Genomic DNA, 18277 nt, shown 5'->3' with positions numbered 1-18277 from the left:
GCAGCCCTTTTTGGTTCCCCCAGTTTTTTTAATTTATTTTGTTTTATTTTGTTTTGTTCACCACACAGGTGTTAAATCATCTTGCCCCCTCATATTATCTGAAAAACCTAATTTTCTCTCCTGAATGAAATTTTCCAGTAGGATTTCATCTTTTTCCTATTGATACACACATTATGTCCTCAAGATTATTTTAATCCTATCATTATTTCCAGGGTGCCCAATATCATCAAGAAGTATAAATGATAGAAAGAACAGATTGGGGTTCTTCAGCAGCTTCACTCTCTTTGTATAAAAATAATTTTGTATGCAATGTTTGTTCTTTGACTAAGGACCACTGCCCTCTTATTTTGATATATTATATATGATGTATGTAATAGTTGCCCACTAGTAATTTCAGCCTAGGGAGAATTTTTATGATCATCTAGCAAACTCTAAAACAGTATTTATAATGTAAATGCTGATATACCATTATTTATACTTCAGTTCAGTAGCAAAAATTGGTTTCATGATAAATAAACTCTCGTTACCCAATCATTAGTCTATTATAGCCACAATGACAAGTCGTGCCACAGGCAATACAGTATCACTAATGAAATGAATTAATTTATCTTTTTCAAAGGGACATTGGGGAATCAAAAATGTATATTTTATAGCAACACTCCAAATATAAAATATATCTAATAATTCAACATTTGAGGCAGATATTTTTAACCCATCAAGTTTATTTTATTCAACAAATATTTATTGACTGCTTCCTATGTTCTAGGCACTTTTCTAGGTGGTGAAAATAAATTCTACTGGGAGACACAGAGGAGGTAAAGAAGTTAAAAAAAGAAAGAAAACAGACAAGACTGCACTAGATTCTGATAATTGCCATGAAGAGACATGAAGAGAGAGAAAAAACAAACAAAACCCACTTCGGGTTGATAGTCAGCAGAAGGCTTTATTTCATTAGATGACCAGAAAACACTTTACACCATTTCACAAGCCTTTTTCTACTATAGAAGTAATGGTGACAAATTTAGTTTGGACCCCACGAAATGGCTTATAATCAACATTTTTCACCAATAAAAATGGCAATTCCATATGGCTCAACCTAATAGCTGATAATCCGGAGAATTAAAAGCAGATAGAATTTGAACTATGATTTTTATTTTAAATTTCTATTTCAAATTTACAATTGTTCTGAGCCTGAATATCTAAGATCCAGCATTATTTTTTCTTTTCTTTTTTTTTTTTTTTTAATGTTCAGATCCTAGAGATAGGATGAGAATCCTATCACTCCACAGGTCAGACAGATGTTTAAGCAGTGTTTCCAGTCCATAAAAAATGCTTCTAAGGACAGGATGTCTGAAGACAAGGCTTTCTGAGATAGGGAAAAGTCCTCGGTGGAGTTTCTGTAACAAATACGATACCAGAGCCCTGGCTCAAGGGGATGCATGCATCAGTGGGAATACAATGTCCTGGAGCCAGTGCACCCTTCAAACTCAGACCTATCAGCAGTGCAATTAACCTGCAGCATATCCTTTAACCTCTCCTAGCCTCAGGTTTTCTTTTGTTTTGTTTTTAATCTTTTAAATGAGAATAATTACCCTACCTTGCAGGGCTGCTGCAAGTATTAGAGATACAGTAGAGTAACATGACGTGCATGTTCAGCTAGTGGTAAAGCAAATCAGCATTACACACTTGGGCCTCACAAGTGTGGTGGAAGAGAGAGAGAGCACTTTTGAAAGATATGGAAGATTCCATATACTGCTATATTACAAGAACTTAGGTCCCAGTGTGAGGGGTGTGAGTCCACACTTCCTCTAGCTGGTCTCAGGTCCTATGCCTCTCCTGTGGTGTAAGCATCTTGCCATCACACATATTTTTATAGTGTTTTAAGACAAACATTTGTCTCTAAGCGCAAGCTAATGATTTAATCTGTGAATCAAAGCAAGAAATAACAATCTGTTCCAAAGCTGAAGGAAAAAAACTGGTTCCAAATTTATTGAGACATGGAATTTCAGTCTCCGTGGTGATGTTGTTAGAGGTTCCTGGGAATAATTTTGATATTAATGAATCTGGCTCTTTAAGGTAATTTTAGAATCTAACCTGAAGAAGACGCATCTCCAAACCAAGATATGTAAAATGTCCCCATCTATGTCCCCAGCAATGTGTAGCAAACAGTAGATAATCAGTATGGTTATTTTCTTGTGGGGGGAAAAATTGGCTGCTCATTAAGGTAGTTGAGTCTGAGCTGGTGTACCTGGCTGCCACAATCTAAATTTGGACAATACACTTTCTTAGTGCAATTTTCTACTTTCCAAGCCTGTCCTTGTATATCACTGTGTTCTAACCAGTCCAATATTAATGATATCTCAAATGCTGCAAGAATTTTAACAAATTCATATTTTTAGCAAAGATTTCTTGGTTGAATTAATTCAATTGACATTCTTTAAAGATCCTTCTAGTTGCATTTCTGATCCCGATTTATCAACTAAGTATTTTGTCCTAAAGAGAGTAGATGCAAAAGCAAAAACTATCTGTTACTCTATGGCTTTTCTGTGTTTCTCCTCTAGAAAAAAGCCATGTAAATCACAGAATAAGGAGGAACAAACAGGGCTATATCAGAGCTGGTATCACATTTACCTATAAGGGACAATTCCAATTGGTCAATATCTTTTCTGTTTGGCAACTATGCCCTTAATATTTATTGCGTATTTTAGTATCCCTTAAGCTAATAAGGACATTAAACTGTTATCATATATTTATTCCTATTTAGAAGATTCGTAGTAAAAAGCTAATAAGTTATTTTTCCTAATTCACTTTTAAAAAACAATTATATGCATTGTTAGGGGAAAAATAACTTGTTACAAGGAAGAAGCACATAATTGTCAGAGAGCACCTGAAAATAAGGTAGAGAAGTGCTTTTTCACATTCCTGTAGTTTCATGTGTGGATTCACATGGATGTGAGCAACTGAAATGTAGAAGTGAGCGTAGCACACACTGCCTTACATTTTGATGTCTATAAATGCAGCTCACCATCCTGGTGGCAGGAGGTGGAGAACAGGGAAGAGGTGTATATTTGAAGTAAACCTTGAGAAAAAGACAGACTTCATAAAATAAGCAGCTTAAATAATAAAACTCTTATTCACATAAGCTCTCCAAGCAGTATTTATTTAAACAGTTAGATTGGCAGCCTCAAGCATAGGAAATACACGCTAAGCATATATACTGAACAGTTTGAGAAAACCTTTCTCACATGTTATGTCTGTAGCATTTGGCAGAAATAGCTTCTATTTAGAATATTCATAGTTTCCAATTTTTCAGTAATTGTTGCTTATTTTTCAAGTTAGAGCAAATTGTGATCCAAACCTTTTTTTTTTTTTTTTGTCTTGTTTTGTTTTCTTTGGTCATTGTTTTTATTGTTGTGTTGTTTTTGCAAATGACTAGCAAAAAGTTATTTTTAGGCAGAGCAATGTTTTTATCAGTAAATATACCGAAAAAGTAAATTAGCTGTGTGTAGACTTGGACTACCTCTAGGACTTCAGGTGGGTGCCTGCTCAGCTCTGCTCAAGAACTCCCACACCCTGCTAACTCTGTGGACCCCAAGCAGAGGATATCCCAGACCAGCCACATGATACTGAGGACTACAAAGGGCTGTCAATTGGACAATAGTATTATGGACACATTTTCCATCTCGGTGTCTCTAGGAAGCACTAGCAGAGTTTGCTTCCTCTGGTGGAAGTATCCAGGGGTCAAGTGTGTGGAGAACTGTGGGTAGAAAGAGTCCTCAGGAGACTCCATTAGAAAACAAGAAACATCCTGTCCTTGGCCACACAAGTGTCACAGCTGAGCTTAACATGGCGGCCCTGACCTGTCACTTATACCTCAGACAAGTTTGTGTACTCTGCCAAACCAGAATCTCTAACACAGGCTAGACATGTGAAGGACAGGTGAGGGAATTTCCCACAGCTCAACAAGGAGAATATCGCCTATGACCATCTCTGAGCTTGCAGCGGGGGAAATGTGCTTCCTCACTGCAGGATACATGTCTTTGTTCATTTGGAAAGACTTAACAGAGATATTCTTAAAAATAAGTCATCGGTTTATAAATGCAGGCTTTACAAGGAGTATTTATTTAAACACATTTTTTAAACACTGCACCAGCACACAATGACTGAAATGGGACTTGAACTTAAAGATACGTGGTGGTCTAATATTATGAGAGGGATGTGTTCCTGACGACCTCACATAACTCAAAACACATATTATTTAAGATGAATTTTCCTATAGAAATAAATGTAAAAGTTGTGTTTCTGATATGCATAAATCTCAAGCCAGTGTGGCTTAGGGGCATTGACCTTGTTTTTTAATCTTGTAGCCATGTCATGTCCACACACTCTTTTTTCAACTTTTTAAAAAAAATTATCTTTGCCTAGTTTTATAATGAAGAGCGCTTTTTATTTTTCTCAGCATTACCTCTAAAATAATTTCCTTCCCCTAAAACAAAAACACAGCACATTGCAGGAATTCTAAGTCCTCTTCAAATAATTTTCATTACAACAGAACATCTTTCCAAAATTTTTATATTTTTGGTAACAGCATTAACACTACAATTTGAGAACTTTAGTGACATTGTTATAGGATTACAAAAATTTTAATGTTAATCTTTGAAAAATTAATGTTATAATCATTATCAAAATTACTCAGAAAGCTCTGATATGTGTAGAACATGTTCAGTGATGTTGCCTATTTCGTATTTCTGTTTGCCAGAAGTTGATGCTGTCAGGTGACAGTAGCACAAACACAATTTCCCATTAACTTTACCTGCTCCTTCAAAATAACACAATTCTTAACCACTTTTCAAATTTGGTGCACAAAAATGAGACTTTTTTTCTCATTTTTGCAACTCACTTATTTCAAAATGCACATGAAATGAATCAAACAGTAAGAACCATTCATTGATACTGACTGTGTGGCAGGAACTCTCCTGAGAGCTCTTCATCCTGATTATTGCCATTTTAGAGATGAAGGAATTGAGACCCACTTGGCTTACATAACTTGGGAAGGTTTTAACATCAGTCTTTGTGGGTTCCAGAGCTTACCTCAATTCTGTCAATATTTCTAACGTAGCCCCCTTTGAGAGAGTTTGATGTGGTGAAAGGACTGATGTTGCAGCAACAGTTACAGCCAGATTGTAGGAACTGAAGTGAGACAGGAGGTGAGAACAAGAGAGCATAAGTGACCTCTGGATGGGGCTGTCAGCATCAAAAGTTAGAAGGAGAATAACATATGGTCACAGGAGGTCTTGGGTTCAAGTAGAACCTTTCTTATTTTAGTATAAATGCAGATCTGTATCTTCTAGGCTTATTTCTTTACAGAAAGAAGGAAACTTTTAGAAAAGACTTCTCTTATATTAAATATAGAAATCTCAAAGTCTAAATGTCTAAACAGGCCCAGCTATAGATCAAATTGTGAATTAGGCATAAATTATTTTTTTCTTCTAACTCTTTTCTTTTCACCCTTTTATTCTTGTAGGGTTATCTCCCTAATAAAAATAATCATTATTTTTATAATAACTGCACATAATAAAATAAGTAAATTTAATATATGCAAAACTCTAAGTAATGTTCTAAGCACTTTCTGCAAATAAACCCACTGAATTTTCACAATAACTCTTAAAATAGGATATTATCACAATCCCCATATTATAGATGAGGAAACCATTGCAAAGAGAGATTAAATAACTTTCCCAGATTACCCACCAGCAAAGGTGCGCCTCTTGTTTTCCCTGGATCCTCACTATTACGTTCCCTCTCTCCTCTCTTTTCACATCTCTTTTCACCCCATCAAAACTTATGCCTCTTGTGTCCCCAGGATCTATCTAACAGTATAATTAGTTGACAAAAGAGATTCATGCCAAATCACTTAGCTTAGTGTGTTCTATTTCCAAGATAACATATCTGTATCAAATAAAGACCTTCCGTGTTTTAAAGGGAGGCGAATGAATGCTTGTTTTGTTTTGTTTTTTCCTATCAAAAATCACTGTCTTAAAAAAGAAAAAATAATCTTACACACCTCACACAAAAATTTATTTGTCTAACATGGACATTGGCTTACAGAATTAGAATACAATTTGTTTTAGAGATTTTATTAATTTAAAAATAAGGAAATGAAACTTGATAACAGGTATTGCAACAGTGTATTTAAAAATAATACTTTTAGGTTATATGTCATCTGCATCTAATGATGATTTAAAGAAACAGAGGGAAGATGAAAAGTACAGACAAATAAAGATCAAAATGTTAGGCACAGAGAGAAAAAGAGGGAAGATCCAATTTCTTGTTTGCTTTAGCAAGCAGTTCTTCCTCCAGACCACAGCCTCTCCTTAAAAGATAGCATTATTCTTTAAAGATAAGTAGTATTAAATAGTATTGAAATATTTCACAGCAATATCATTTAATAGCAATATTACTTAATTTTTCACTCTCATTCTCTTGCAGGCATACAGCTTCCGTTTATAATATGGGGAGTATTGCTAGATAAAACCTACATAAACAAAAATGCTTTGGGGTCCTTAATAATTTTTAAGAGTGTAAAGTGGTCCTGAGGTACACAATAAGTCAATTCTCCAGACAGATCACTCAAGATAAACCAGAGGCTAAGATGTATTCTGACAGAAAGAAGCTGAGAAAGAAAAATACAGTTAGAAGGTTCATTAAGATCTTTCTTTAAGGCTAGAGATCATGAGGAAAGCTTGTGTGGGGGAAGGAAGTCAGGGGGAGGAGGAGTAACTTACTCAATAGCACCCTGAGGGCTCCAAAGATATTTTACAAACTTTCCAAAACTGCCTAATTTACTCCATGGGAGCAGTTCACACCTCATTATGGGCCCACAATTGCAAATAAATGCACAATAATTAGAGCAACAGTAATATTGCAAAAATATGTCAGGATAACAAAAAAACAAATTTGTGCACAGAGTTATCCCCAACCATAGTGCAACCTTTGCTAATTACTAATATCCCATAATAACTATTTAATCTAGCCACTGAAATCTTTCTAAAAATAATTTTTGACTCATTCTTTGACGATTACAGAGTGAATCATCTTGGATGTATTCTCCTTTGATTTCATTTCAATTCTCTGTCTCTTGTCAGTAAGTGGGCCCCATTGACTTCTTTTATGAAATATTTCACAGATTGATTTCTTTTATGACATATCTCATATGTCAGTTCCTCTTTATTTTTAGTCCAGATATTTTAGGATCTTTCTGCCAGACTATTCTAAAATATGCTTTTCCAACTTCATTTAAGTGGGTTAAAAGTTTTCAATGGTTTCCTATTTTCATTCATTCAACTTAATTTATTATCCACCTACTGCATTCCAGATATGCCTATAAAAATCTTTTTTTAGGCCCTGGGTTCATGGTCAGAAACAAGACAAGCAGAATTTCTGCTCTCACAGAGTTTACATCTTGAAGGAGGGAGACAAATTATAAACAGATAAATACTTAGAATATTTTCATATAATGGTTAATAACCAGGAAGACCATGCAATTGAATTATGTTACACAGAATGGTGGGCAATGGTATTTTACATAAGATGGTCAGGGAGGACATCCGTGTGGACTTGACACTCAAGGTGAGTCCTGAAGAATGGAAAGAAGAAAGCTATGGGAAGATGGGTGAACAATATTCAAGGCAGAGGGCATACAAAGAGTCAAGTTGTGGAAGCCTATCCAGCCCTATAGTTTCTATACAATGAGAAACATAAAGAAGGTGTGGCTGGAGCATGATGGGACAAAGGAGTCCTGCAGAAGGTGGGCAGGCTGGGGAGGCAGCGGTAGGTTATGCAGGACTTGTAGGCCATTGGAAGGAGTTGAATTTTATTCTAAGTTCAACAGGAAAGCAGTGAAATGTTTTGGGCAGAGGTGTGTGTAACATAATTTGATGTATATTTGTAAAAGAGGACTCCAGGTGCGACGTGGCGAGTGTAATGTAGGGGGCAAGAGTGGAAACGGGGAGAATGGGTAGAACTCTATCAGTCCAGTCAAAAGAGGAGAGTGGGTCGAACAAAGCAGTAGCTGGAAAGGTGGACAATGTAGGACATATTTTTGAGGCACAGCCTACCTGTCTTGCTGATGAATTGGATATAGAGAATGAATGAAGTGGAAGAATCCTGCCTGGCTCCCAGAAAATGAGTCTTCAACTCATTTATCTGGTTTTCAAAGTGCCTCTCTTTCTGTACACCTGAGTTTCCTTCTCCACTACATACCGCACGTGCAGAAAAGCAAACTCCTCACTCTTCTTCCCACACTCCATACTCACTCCCACCTCTCTCCCTTTGCCCAGAAGGTTTACAGTCTTCCACATTCTCTATCCCTGATCATTACAACCTTCATTGGTATTTGTGTCTCCTTATTGAAATTCTTTTATTATTTGTTGCTTCATATCAGTGAGTGTTGTGCCCTTAGGTGTGTAATTAGTACTCTTACAGAAATCAGCGTATCTCATGTTCTTTAGAAGCCAGCATACCATCTAGCCCAGATGAGAAATGAACCCTTGTCAATTAACAGTGAACATGAGTAGATATAAACTCTGCTCTCTCACATGTTGTCCTGCTTAGGTTTTGACATGTCTTTCTTTGCTGCTTCTTGTCCTTCAAGCTTCAGCTCAACCAGTACTTCTCAGGAATAAGTGGCCTTATCAGACCACTCATGTCAAAGTACCGCCTGTCAAAGACCACTGGTCACTCTCTGTCATGTTTCCTTGACATGTTATTCTTCATAGCACTTATCCCTAATCTAATACTGTCTTATTTACCTGTTTAGTTGTATATTATCTGTTTTCTCCATTAGAAATTTAATGTCATGAGAGCAGAACTTCTCTGTCTTGAGTACTCCTGGATCCCAGCACTTAAAAAAATGCCTGCCCTAGAGTATCATATTTGATGTAAGTCATTGCCAAGATGCTAGGAATAAAGAAATGAACAAAACAACAAAACTCTTTGGAATATAAAATGGAGTTTATATTCCAATGAGAAAGACAGACAATAAGTAAGATTAATAAGTAAAACATGTAGTCTATAAGATACTGATAAGTGTTGGCAGGGAAGAGTACCAAGCAAAGAAAGGTAGATAGGATTGTGCATTTGTGGAGAGGGTGAAGAGGGGCAGAATTTTAGAATGGCCAAGGAATTGCTCAATGAGAAGGTAACAATTGAGTCAAAACTTGGAAAAAGTAAGAGAGTGAGCCTTGCAGATAGCTGGAGAAAAGCGTTCCAGGCAGACGGAACAGCAAATGCAAATATTTTGAGGTAGGAGTGTGTCTGGAGCACTGCAGGCCCCGTTTGCTAAGGGTCTGTAATGGCATAAGCAAGGGGGGAAAGAGGTGGGAAATGCAGTCAGAGAGGAAAAATGGGAATAGAAGATGGAAACAGATCATTAGGGGTCTTTGAGGCCAGTAGAAAGATTTAAATTTTGGCTTTTACTCTTAGTAAAATAAGAAGTCACTGGGAGATTTTAGACAGTGAAGAGCCATAAGATGACTTATGCCTTAACAGAATCATTCTGGCTGCTCTTTGAGAATTGACTTCAGGAAAACAAGGGCAGATGCAGTGAGATCAACTAAGGAGCCTACTGCAGTGACTCAGGTGAGAGATGTGTCTTCAACTGGAAGAGTAGTGAAGGGATGGGCAAAAGTGTTTGGCTTCTAATCCTTGATAAGGATTTTGTTAAACTAATGAGTACTAAAGGGTTTCCTACTCACAGTGATTGTTTACATTTTATTCAAACATATCATGCAGCCAATTCACAAACTGAGCAAAAGATATGTACAAATATTTCTGAAATTAGATCAAGTGATAGATTGCTTAAAATGTCCATAAGTTACATTCCCACTTTTGTTAATAAAAATTTGCAAAATATTTACTTATAGACTCATAACATGTACTTTTACAAGACACCCAATGGATTATTCATCTGGTTATTTACTCTTGAGACATATATTTCCCTTTGAAAGTGATTCTGACAAGATGGCATCATGTGTAGAAAATGCAAGAAGAATATATTTAGGGGGAAATATAAATAAAAAGAGTTTGAGATCTGCCACCATTTTGCTGTGAACACGACAGAGATTATGTCTATCATTTAAAATTCTAAATGAACAATTTTATGAAAATAAAATTTTTTTCTTATGTGTAGCAGAGGGTTCTTTAAAATTTTTTTAAAGTGTTTTCATTTGACACTTCCTAATTACCTCCTTTGATTGAGTGTTAATATATTTTCACAGTACTAACTGGCTAAATGTCATCTTCAGACAAAGACAGTTGAGCTCTACTCCATGTTTAGCAGCAGAACTGATTTTGACTGATTCTGCAAATGAAATGTATGTTCTTGAGCCATCCTCAAAAGCAAATTCAGAGCATGTGAAATTTCTTTCTCGTTTTTTAAGAAATTAATTAGCTTATTGAAATTGCCTTATTGTGCCACTTTGAGTTGGTTTACATTCAAATCATTGTTTTCAAAACAGAAAAATCTGTGATTAGCTGAAGTTAAAAATCTAAACAAGAAATTTCTAAGCTCCAAATCATGTAAATTATAATATTCATGACAGTTTACAACTTCTTTCCCCCCGATGGGAATATCCTGTGTGGTTTATTGCAAGCCATCAAAAGCAGAGCTCTCAAAAATTGCAATATGGTGTCTCACAAACCTAGCCTAAGCTGATAAGCTGCAAATAGCCAAAAACAAACAAAAGAAAACATACTTAATATTTTGAAGCCACGTTGATATGCACAAATCATTCATAATTCTTTAAACTCAGTGTTTATGTTTTGCTTCAGTCAGCTTTGGAAATGCTTCAGGATATTGCACATTGTAGCACATTTGCATCACCTAAAATGCACTGACTTTCGATATTGGTACACCAATCACATTCTCTTTTGTGCACAAAGGCAATCTTGTTTACATTTCTAACAGATTCTTGGTTGCATTCTGTCAGTAAAGACACTATTACGAACAGAACAGAAAAAGATGTCCTGTGTTTGTCTCTGAATTTTTGTTGAAGATATTGGATTGCCATCTCTAGTATAGTCCATAAACAAACTTGGTGAGCATCAAAGGCTATGCAGCATTACCACCTGCTGAGACCAGATTACACACCTCAAATGTAAATGTTACCTCAATGAAAATGCTTCTGAAATTTAAAATCAAATAAAATCAAAATGCCCAAATGTTTTCTTTAAAATTCAGGCATCGTGTGTGAGAGTGTTTTTTTAACAATGATTTTGCAGTTATTGGATGATCAGTCCCATGTTTATTCAATTATGTGCAACCCTAATTTGTTTGGTATTATTTTCTTTACTCTCACTTGCTCTTCACACGTACAGTCCGGCCACATATGCTCTGGCTCTGGGTGTAGCAAACACTGGATGTACTAGAAAAACAGGACTACTAATGACTAATGTCCCCTTTATGATGTTTAACATGTGCTGTATTATTCACGTTAAAATATGAGTAGATTGTTCTTTAATATAAGATTCCAAGATCCTAACACTAGCAGAGGAAGCCACGTACATGCTCACTAGTCAGCGTGCACACACACACACACACACACACACACACACACACACACACACACACATAGATGTATATACTGTATAAATCACTGACTAACTTCAAGACAAAGGAAACATCAAAGTAGTAAACATTCTGCCTATTTACTGTGTTTATTGGTGCCTGTCAAAAAAATAAAATTCCAAAGCTTCTTTGCTTTTTTTTTAATTGCTTTTTTATTTTATTAATATTATTTGTTTACATTCCAGGATGTTGTTGGGGAGCAGTTAGGAGGGAGGGGAAGGGGAGAGAGAAATGGGAAGGGAATGGGATGGAAGAGGGGGAAGGAGGAGGCGCTGGACTGAGGCCTGTGCCCCCTCCCCCACTCCCACAGGGGAGACCACTTCTATGCTACTACAATGAAAGCACATCTGTGAGAATGAGAATCTTTCCTATTAGGAATCTACAAAATCATGTCATATATTATCCTTTATGATATATCCAACGCAGTTACTTCAGAAGAATTTCAAAAATGTGAAAGAATTTGAGAGAAAACATTGTTGTCTTCAGTTTATACAAAGTGATTCCAATTGGACACCAGTGGTCTATTTCATGTACATCCTCGTTGCTGATTTAAGTCTTTGGTCTCAGTCGTTGCAAAGCTGTAGTCATGTCTCATCGCCTCACTAACCCACTTCCTCACCTGTGACTTAACAGCAATGTTCATATTCCTCCATCACGGCAGCTACCAGACTGTATTACAATTACCTCCGTAGAGGGCAGGAGCTTCTTCAGGGCAGGGCCATATAGTACTCATCTTTCATCCTGAGCACTTAGCATCATGCCTTTTACACAGCTGATAGTTGATACCAGTAATGTTGGATAAATGAATGAATCTTAGCCCAAATCTGCTTTCTGAGTATTGCAGTGGAGAACTATCATTATCTAAAAATGTTATAGTCTTGGCCAAAGGCGTACTTTCAAAATATGATTTTCAAATGAAGATGCTAAAACATGCTCATGTTTATGATACAATTTTATGAAAATGGTAATTTGTGCAGAACCTCTAAGGTTTGTGGTGAATGTATTTACAACCGAACTCAACAATGATATGCTGCTGTATACCTGATAGGATGGCAAAAATTAATAAGACTGACAGTACTTGCTGGGACTCTCATATAATGCTGGTGCAAACACAAAATGGTGCAGATGCTTTAGGAAACAGCTTGTCAGTTTCTTACAGATTTTAACATGTACTTATTATGTGATGCAGATTCCCACTCCTAGGTAGCTATACAAAAGAAATTAAAGCTTATTTTCACACAAAACCTGTACACTAATGATGAAAGTAGCTTTCCTCTAATCTCCAAATACTAGAAACAACCCAAATGTCCTTCATGAGGTCAATGGACAAACAAACCATGGTGCATTCAGTAAGAGGAATACTACTCAGTGATTCACATACCAATATGGAAAAATCTCAAACGTGTGACGTTGAATGAAAAAAGCCAGTCTCAAAAGGCTACACACTTTATGGTTCCATAAATGGAATATATTTATAAATAGGACATATTCCATAAATGGAATATGCTGTATTCATTTTCTATTATTGCATATGAGCTTAAAATCTTTTTATTATTTTAAGTTATTTAATACATTTATTATTTAATCCATTTATTAGTTCACACTTCTGTATGTCAAATCTGGGGCAGGCTTCATTGGGTCCTCTACTGAGCTGCTCACAAGATCAAAGTCAAGGTGTCAGTTGGGCTGGGCCCTTATCTGGAGGTTCTGGAGCAGAAGCAACTTCTAAGCTCATCCAGGTTGCTGGCAGAATTCAGTCCCTAATCATTGTTGGACTCAAGAGTTCATTTATTTGTTGCCTGTCAGCCAGGGATTGCTTTCAGTTCCTAGAGGCCACTTTCAGGTCCTTTCTACATGGCCCCCTTCATCAGCAAGCCAGAAATAGCATCCTGAATCTCCCTCCTGCCTCAAAACTTTGGCTTTCATACCTATTACTACCTCTCCAATTTTAAGTGACTTGTGTGATTTTATTAAGGCCACCCATACAATGTAGCACAATCACTGCAGTTATTATGAACAGGAGTGCATGCCATCTTAATTCCATATATTGATTTTGGTGGTGCTACATGACTTTACGCACTGCACTTGTCAATACTCCTAAATTTGTACACCAAAAATACATAGTGAATTTTATTGTTTGTTAATTAAAAAAATACATTGAAAAATTAAAAATAAATCACATCCCAAGAAGTCTCTTCCTAGTAAGACTATGCTACCTTAAATATCATCCTAAGTGAATCTAAACTTCCATTTTTTCTATTCTTGGTCATCTTGGGTATTATCTAAAAGACAGAATAATTTGTAATAACATAATCTTATTAGAAAACCTAGACCCAAATAGGAAAGAGTTAGAGTCCTTTATTAGCATATTACTTATCCATTCTATCTTGCATTTTTACAAGGAATTCTTACTCAACTTTCAAAGCTTCCAGTGAAGTCCCTTCTCGGCAGTCAGAGTCCAACCCCTGACGGCTCTCTTCCCTGAACGTCAAATAACACTTGATTCGTACCATGAGTTATTTTTTGCATGGGAACATCTTCCTCGTTTTGGTTAATTGCACTTTTATGGTATAAACCTCGAAGTCATACTGACTACTCCCCCTCCCCAATCTCCACGTCTAGCTCAATCCTACGCAATCTCCCACTGAAATGTCTCCCACATTCAGTCCTCTCTCTTCTCTTCCCACAGCTCTCATTCGCTCAGGAATTAGTTGCCTCTTGTTTAGACCATTGTCGTACATTGGTGTTTACTTTCTATTTTCCGTTTCAACTACAGCATTTATTAGTTTTTAATGTTTTCTGCCACCAATTTAACCTTTCTAAATAACTGTCCCAATCATTTATTTTTCTTCCTCAGAAATTTCAATGACATCCTCATACTGTTTTCTTGTTGAATAACATCCAATCTCTGTGATCCTGGCATTTATGACTCACCCAAGTCTGACTGAAGCTTTCAGTTTTTTCTCTTTGATATATAATATACTATATATTATAATATACATAATATACAATGAAATTTTTTTACTAAAAACACGTTTCAGTATTTTTCACTTTATCTGTGCTGTTTCCCCAATTTGGCATAACATCTTTCCTATTGAAATCTCCTCCCATATTTTCAAGGTCAAGATAAAGTAGAACTCCTTCTCAGACGTCCTCCCTAGTGTCACCCCTCTCAACCAAACGTGAATCTCTTTCTTCTCAATATTCACAGCATTTTTCTTGAACATCTTAATCACGCTCAGCAGATTATATATTGCATAACATTTTGTACATGTCTTATTTCTCCTTATTTACCTCGAAGTCCCCAATATTCCTCAGAAATAAAATTAAAGAATTGTTGAATGGATTAATTGAGCTATGAATTTATGTTAATAAATTATTTTACAAGTAGTATTACCTTATAAGAGAAGAAAGGATAGCAAATCCACTCAAAACAACTTGCAAAGTGAGCTAAATTGGAAAGAACTGACCAAAAGGAGAGGTGAGGCATTGCTTCTGTCTCACAGAAAATGAATGGCTTAGTCAGAAATTCAGAATATATGGAAGAGATGCTGTTGAATACTGTCTACCCACACTAGGGCCAGACAGAAGGCAGGCCCTCTGGCTGGGCAAAGAACAGGCACAGAAACCTGGGGCTGAAGAATGGCATGGTCCTTGTCCCTGAATTTATGGGAAATTAGACGGAAAACAAGTAGAGATGGTTCATATTGTCTTAACTGAGGTGAGTCTTCATTTAGAAATAGGAATGAATCTAGATACTATATTTTTGTTAGCATTTCCTTACCTAATTGGTCTCATTCTTCCCTAGAAGTTTCAACCTCAGAGAGTCAGGAGCGTTGGTTTTGTGATAGATGTCCCCAATAAAAAAAGAAGGGTAAGTTAATTACCAACTCTCATATCAGAATGTTAGAATAAGGTTTTTCTTGCTAGTTTTAGTCATCCCCCAATTTAGACAAGTATTATAAAGACTGAGGACCCCCAATATGAGGTGCTAGGCCACTCACTCAAAACTTCCAAAAGAAGGTGGATAAAAACCAGTTTCCTAGTTCTCAACTCTTTCACTGAGGATATTTACAGGTTGGGCAGGGGGAGCTCTTTGAGAAAGAATTTCTTTGGAGAAAATTTTTGGATTTTCTCTTGCCATGGAAAAGAGAATAGAGGACTGCGAAAAGTTCCACTTGGAGAGAGCTTAATATGTGTCTTCCGGAATCAGGTGCCTTTGGACCGGCACCTTTAAAATTTAAAGGCCAAAGACTATGACTTGAGGTGTCTGGATAACAGGAGGACAAAGAGAGATGATGACATTGGGAGTGACCTTCACCTAGCAGAAGCAAAGGCATGAGGTTCCCATGAGCCAGATGTGGACCATGTGGGAGAAAGCTGAATTGAAGCCAGCCTGAAAAGGACTTTCCCAAGAGATTCCTGGAGAGATGGTGGAGCCTCATCAGTGAGAGTCTGTGGAATGGGCCTCCCACGCCCTGAGGACTGAAGTTCTAAGCAGCTAGCCAAACAGAAAACATCACCATGTGAGATCATTGCAATTAGAGGATCTCGACAGGGTATTCTTTAAATAATCCATAAAATCATCTGTGGTGGAATTAGAATCAAGAATCTGGGGTGTTTTTTCAAAGGCCAACATCATTGGGTCAAATCTATGTCATAAGGTAAGATCTTTAGTTTTTCTAACTTCCCCTTTTCCTCACTCCGTGTGTGGAAGGATTAGAAACCTCATCCAGCAAGGGGAGTAGGTACCCGATGGAGAAGTTCAGGATAAGGAACAAAGATGAAGGCAACCATGTGCTTGTCTCCTGTCCCCTGCCTAAAGCAGTACCAATATGAAGAGTGGGAGAAGCTCTAATTTTATGTGAAATTCAGGGTAGTTTTTAATATTACCCTGACTGGGACATTGATATAATACTTATGAGAACTTGTTTCTACCAAATATACTCTAGGACTTATTATCTAAGAATGGCTAAAAATAGTACTTGCTTAAGATTTCATCCAAGCAGCAGAGAACAAGTCTGGATAAGAGGTTTGAGTGATGTTCAGATGATGCAGATGAAGACGGTGGAGAGTGGAGATAGTAGGCAGAGAGGAGATACAATTACATTGCAGTTGTGCGCTGTGGATTTTCCCCAGCGGTACTGCGGAGGCGACAGTGCAATAAATTGGAGGAAGATGCAGTGGAGGCCATCACTCATATGACTTTAAATTGTAATTTTTTCCCTTGTCTTTCTGTAGAACAGGTTTGCTAATAAGTATGTTTCCTTTATAAAGAATTTAAAGTGAGAAAAAAAGGTATTGAGTACATCGAATCACATTTGGGGAAGTAATTACTGTCTGGAGAGAATTGTGCCCCTGATGTTTATGCCACTTTACAATGATATAAAAGCAGCCAAAATTCTCAACTGGAGTGTTTGTGATTATTTGAAATAGCTGTCCATAACTTTTACGTGTTTTTTTCAAGCAGAAGCAAGAAATCTAAAATGGAGTATTCTCTTTCTGTACTCTTGCATCATTTCAGTGATATTTATTTTACCTCCTTATGCACCCAATGCCTTCCAGCTTTCTAATATCCATGTCCCAGAGAAACAAGAAAGGGACTAGTAAATCTTTTTATCTTAATTTTTCTAATTAGAGAATCAAGGCATTAAAGCCTTTTATCTCTAACAGTAAAATTGTGAACTCTCCCTTTAAAAAAATTTTTTTTTTTCAGGAAACAGTTGAGAAGGGAGAAATCATTTGAAGATGGTTCAGTGGAACCTTCTTATTGCCCCTAAAACTTAAAAATGCCTAATGCTCTCTCTGAAAGAAAAAATTATTTTTGACATTTTATGATATGTAAAAGTTAAGTCAGGGAAACAGAAATTCAGACCTTATACTTCTCAATTATCAATCTAATTGGTTTGCAAGTGTTAATTTCATTCTCTTGTGGTAAGGGATCATGACTTACATTTTCTTACCAAAGATTTTGGAACTTCCTTTGTTCCACAAATATTTGTTTATTGATTGCTATGTTGCAAGCATTTTGCTGGATATTTATACATGCATTGTGTAATTAACTAGATCTGACACTAAACAGAATATGGGTAAATAAACAACATTTATCCTCAGGTTTTGTCTCCTGACCTGGTGTAGAACTGGCATTACTCTCTGGTACAAAGACTCTCCAGTGTGCTCAGCCTGATTTCAGGTCACCTTTGAGCTTCAGGGTCCTAGCTATAGCAGATGACTTAATTCAAGGGCAAATGCAAGGTGACTCCAGGAATTTAAGGCTGGATTGCGGTTGATCGTCCAAGAAAGAATCCACACAAGCTTCCCTATTTTTTGAAGATCCTGTTAAGTAACCAAGTTTTGTCTCATTCTGATCTTGAATAAATTACCAAATCTAGATGTAGATTGTTACTTGTTTGGCCTCAGAGAGCCATGGGTGAAGAATTAGGGCTGGCATTCCAACAAAAAGAAAACACGCTTTGCTTTTTTGTACCCCAAAACTCTTTTTGTTATATATATGCCTCCAGTGGGAGTAATTACAATGTGTCCAATGCCATCCTTGAATAAACTTTTTTTCTCCTAAACAAGAACCAGTCTTTATATGTTCCATAAAGCACCTGGCATATTGTGAGCATTTGAGGAGTGTTTAATGATGAA

Source organism: Cynocephalus volans, chromosome 1, assembly GCF_027409185.1.
Source record: "Cynocephalus volans isolate mCynVol1 chromosome 1, mCynVol1.pri, whole genome shotgun sequence".
Taxonomy (NCBI): domain Eukaryota; kingdom Metazoa; phylum Chordata; class Mammalia; order Dermoptera; family Cynocephalidae; genus Cynocephalus; species Cynocephalus volans.
The sequence above is the reverse complement of the archived record's forward strand: the minus strand, read 5'-3'. Positions refer to the sequence as shown.